At 45.4% G+C, this 4,864-nt stretch overlaps 1 long non-coding RNA gene across 1 annotated transcript; it reads left to right on the top strand.

Annotated features, from left to right (window-relative positions):
• The first annotated feature begins 1,284 nt into the window (after positions 1 to 1,284).
• On the top strand, positions 1,285 to 3,506 carry LOC129735427 (uncharacterized). Its single transcript, XR_008731055.1, has 3 exons — positions 1,285 to 1,831; positions 2,343 to 2,443; positions 2,528 to 3,506. It is a non-coding gene; the product is annotated as an uncharacterized LOC129735427 (long non-coding RNA).
• Positions 3,507 to 4,864: the final 1,358 nt, after the last annotated feature.

Below are 4,864 nucleotides of genomic sequence, written 5' to 3'. Positions count from 1 at the left end.
AGCCCACTGCTGCTTTGTAGATGGTGCACAGTGCCTCGCAGATGAGCTCTAGGCAGGGTAAAGTGGAAACCTGCGCGCTTAGACACTGCTACTGCTCAGCACTATGAATCTGCGACCTATCTTGGACCTCACTGTGCTAAGTGATGTACAAACAAAACAGGTCCCAGCTCCTGGCACTCTGTAAGCTAAATCAATGCTGACATGAAGTTGTACAGGAATCCAGACAGACATAGCTACATTCCTCCGGCCGTACTAGCACAGACCTGTCAAGTCACCTATGAAAGATAATTAATTTTCAGAGACTCTGCAAAGCTACTTTGGCAGATGATACTTTATCAGGCATCTTTGTCACAAAACTGAAGCAATACCATGAGATGGTAAGGGACACTTAACACTCTTCCAGCGCCAACTTAGTCATGTGTTATGAACAGATAGCCAGCTGACACATAGCTGTATGAAAACATACACACTTAATAAATGCTTATGTATAATAGATGACAGATACTTATAACCTTAAGCATAATGATATATAGCTATCTGGACCAGAATAATTGTTAGAAAAACACTTCAATCCCATTTCAGGTGTTCTCCACTTCAATACTGTTGAAAGCTGTAGTGTAGCCAAGAGATAAATATTTGCAATAATTAAATTTTATAGATGAGAAACATCTCAGTTGCAAACTGAAACTTTTGTTATTTTCCTCAGTCTCCTCTTGAAGTAAGAGCGAACGCCGTAGTACTGAAGATCAGCATTTCTTCAGCTTGCGGAGTTTTCAGCATCCAATGAAGACTGGAAATTCTGCATTTAGCTCCTTTTTCAAGGAGTAGATTGGTGAAATAAAAGAAAATTATACCTGCTTCAACAACTGAGGTCAGTAAGTATGATGACCAAAAAAACTTCCTGAAATTTCTTGCGCTACTTACTTTGCATTTCTGGGATTTTTAGAGTAACCAAAGATTCATACTGTAAGGTGTAACTGAATTTCAGTTCCTGCAAAGAATGGGAGTGTTACTACTTACATTGTGACTTTTAGTCATACAACTTTTCAAAGACATTCACATTAAGATGGGCTCTGCTCTCTTGTTCATTGCCTGGATAAAAGGCAGATGCTGACACCTGTGTATTACGATCTATATGCTGATGCAAAGCCTTTTTTTTTTTTTTTTGTTACTTTTTTTCCCCCCCTACTTAAATGTCAGCTTCCTTTCTGTGGTACTGACTGCTAGACAATGAGCTCCAAGTGATTGTAATACTCTTTGGACTCTTCAATTATGTCCCTTTTTCAGATTCCCTATGTGGAATTAGGATCATCTAGACTGCTTGAGGACTCATCCCCCTCCCTCTGACAACATTTAAAAAGCTTGCTTAAAAGGTGAAGTTGTTTCAGACACTCTAAATGTTGAACCAAGAATGTCTGGGTAAATCTAAGAGCAGAGATGCTGTATTTGTAGCGAAGGGAATAAAGTTATGGTGGATTCCTGTACTGTGAATGAACTGATGGTCTTCCCATCATCGCCTGAAGTGCACTGGTTTCACAGCACACAACTCTGGGGCACCAGGGGTTTAGTGTGTCCCAGCTGAGTGTTAGCTGGGGTTTTCACTTGAAAAAATGTTTGCGGAGGAGCCCCCAGATGCGCTCTGGTGTGAAGGAAGCACTGGCAGCAGCCGAGGAAAACAGAAGCCCCGTGGCTGCGGTGCCCGGCGCGGTCGGGGCGCTGCGGTCGGGGTCCTGCCCCCGCGGCAGGCGCAGCTCGGCCGTAGGAAGGCACGCTTGGAGTAACGACGGATCTCGGGGTAATCTGTTCTGTGGGGCTGCCTTCGAAGGAGCTGGTAGCTGGGTGTTCAAACCTCGCGGTGCCGCGGCTGCCCACCCTGCATCTCCTCCGGCAGCTCACGCCCCGGAGGTCCAGCCCCGCTGCCGGCATCACCCCGACGCGGTTCGGGTCGGGGCTGGGATTCGGGTTCCCCGTGCCCAGGGGTCTGGCTGCCGCCTCCAGCCAGGGGCGAGGGGCAGCGACCCGGCCGGTGTCAGGGCTCGCTCCCAGGGGCTGTGGGGTGCGGCCCTGGGGGTCCTGGTTCATTTTCCCCTCAGCGGCCGGTGCGGTTGCGCGCCTGGGCTCGGCGCGAGGGCGCTGTCGGCGCCACAGCGGCGGGTCCGCTGTTGCGGGTAATGCGCGGGAGCCCTGCAGGGGGCGCTGCGGGGCGCCCGGCGGCGGGGCAGCGTCCGGGCCGCGGGGTGCTGAGGGGCCGCGAGTTCGATCCCCAAGGCAGCCGCGGGGCAGCGCTACCTGACGGCCGTTTCCACCCTAACCCATTCTGAGTCTTTTTGCTCTTTCTGAAGGTTTTAACCACTGACAGGAAAACTATGGAAGTGTGTGTGCATCTTGAATGAATGCAAGGCCTCATGGACTGGAGGAAGAATATTTTGGATGTTCTTGCAAAGTAGTTTTGAAGTGAAAAATACAGTGGGGAGGGACTACATATTTTGGCAAAATGAACATCAGTATTCTCTTTTCTGCAATCCAGATCAAAACTTTCCTGCCGCGACATACTGAACATTCAGTCAGACTTCTGCTTAAAGTGAGCTGCAGCACTGAGGTGGGAACATGTGGTTCTGTGGGATCTCCTCGTCTGTAACTACAAAGCTGGAAGTTGGAGGTGATGCTGGTTGCGTAAAGCAGAAAGGAGGAACAAGCTGTGGAGTGGGTGGGAGCTGCAACATGGTAAGCACAGGCAGGCAGAGACTCTGTAGTGCCTGAAGAGTAAAAAGCGGTCTTTGTGCTCTTCAGGGGTGGACTAAGCAGGGTGTAAAAAAGCTGGATATAAAGGCTGCAGCAAAATGAGAAGTGGGAGGGTGGATGTGTGCACACTAAATAAAACCCCCCACCTGCTCAGAATGAATAAGAAACTAATCCACACACACTTTGATTTGGGCTGGAGCATTCCCCATTTCCCAGGCAATGCTGGCATCATGTGGCCGCTTTTCTTAGCTTGCCTTGTACTGAAATATTTCTGAAAAATCTTTGCTCTTTCTCAGCATCTTTCCTATTGGAATACACTCCCTGCCAAAAATAAAAATAAAGGTCATGAACATCACTAAACTCAGATACTTCACTCACCTGATTGTTTTGGGACAGCATCTATACCTTATAGAAGACATAAGGTAACTTGGTTGTTTGTTTGGGGCCTTGTACTTTCTGACCACTGGTCATATTTTTCAAATGGTCAGACTGCCTCTTCTGACATACAAAGGAGTTTCTAGCTGTGATTTACTTTTCCATCTAAATGAGCAGAGGAAATTGCCACCTGCATGGCAGGCTGTGGTGGGAGTGTTTTCCCACTGTGGGGACACTTGTAAGGAGGGAGAGCAATGTTAGAGGATGGTGGGTTTGCAGGGAGTGAAAAGAAGCTAAGGCAGCAGCAATTCTTCCTTGAGAGGAGGAGTGTGGGCCGCAAGAGGAGGGTTGAAGCTCATTTTGGAAGGAGCTGGAGGAGAGATCTTGCAGTGGCCAGGAGACACCCAAACACGGAGAAGGAGCAGGAACAAGGAGGAAAGGGAGCTGTAGTGATGCTTTTCATGGGTGCTCTGCAAAGGAGCAGCATCCTGTTGAAAATCTGTAAGAAGACATCAGTGACTGCTGGGCTACATAGAAGAAAAACTGTGCATATCATTCTGAGTTTAGCTCATTAGTTTAATAACCCAAGCTATAGAAAATGAGGCTATTCTTACAGCAATACTACCAGTATTTTGGAAGAATGGAAACCTGGGTAAAGATAGTATCTAATACTAGCTGAAGTGGGATCCTGTTACACAGACCAGATTTAAAGAATTTTGCAGAAATGCCCCTGAAGCTCAAGTAAATAAAGCCTATGTAGTGTAGCTTTAATCAATTTTACTAACAGCTTATTAACCTCCATCTGAAATAACCTGCCAAGAACAGAATCTGTTCAGAGGAGTTCCTCTTTGAAGTTCTTTACATCCAGATAAAATGGAAAACTTGGCAAGACACGTAAAACAGTCAAAAAAGAAGGTATTTCTCCCAGCCATGTTTCAGACTATGAAAGAGACAATACAGCATTATTAAATATTAAGACAGAGCATGTGTATAATTGCACACATGCACAAACGTACAGAGGAGCTGTGCATACTTGTGTATATTTCTGTGCATAAAAACACTTGTGTATATACACAGACACATGCCTTTCTGCAAAGACTGTCCACAATTAAAAAAAAAAGTCTCATGCAGGTGCAAAAGGGGTGGAAGTATAGAATGATTGATAGAACTGCTAAACCTTCTTCAAACCTTGTAAATCCAAGTAAGTTTCAGCTCTCTGGATACCCAATATCAGCAAGTGGGAAGTCAATTAGTAGGAAATATATGCTTCATTCTAAGGTATGCAGTGCTATCTCTATAAATGCAGGTGTGTGTTTAATTAAACAGTGATGATAACTATGGCTGTGATTTTATAGATTTTATGAACTTTTTATGATGTGTTTAGGTGACAGGGAACCTTTAATCCGACTCTGTGTCTTGTTTAAATTGGTTGTTCTTAGTTAAAATGTCTAGCTTGCATCATGTCAAAGCTTTGGCAGAGTGATATGGTACAAAAATCTGTAATCCATGATAACAGAGGTACTTGGACATCTGCATTGCATAGTGGAAAATAGATAGTTAAATGTTTTTGCATCCAGGTGAAAATCCAAAGCAGATCACTAATTTCTTCTCCATTATCACTTACATTCCAAGTGCAGTTTCCTGGGAAAGCTTTCTGTCTCTAGAGTAAAGCCAGCAAAATCAGACTGATTGAAGTTAGTACCGCAGATACATCAATGCAGGCCCTTTGCCTTTCTCTGGTAAACTC

Source organism: Falco cherrug, chromosome 2 (assembly GCF_023634085.1).
Source record: "Falco cherrug isolate bFalChe1 chromosome 2, bFalChe1.pri, whole genome shotgun sequence".
Classification (NCBI taxonomy): domain Eukaryota; kingdom Metazoa; phylum Chordata; class Aves; order Falconiformes; family Falconidae; genus Falco; species Falco cherrug.
Note: the sequence above shows the minus strand (reverse complement) of the source record. Positions and strands in the feature narration are given on the sequence as shown.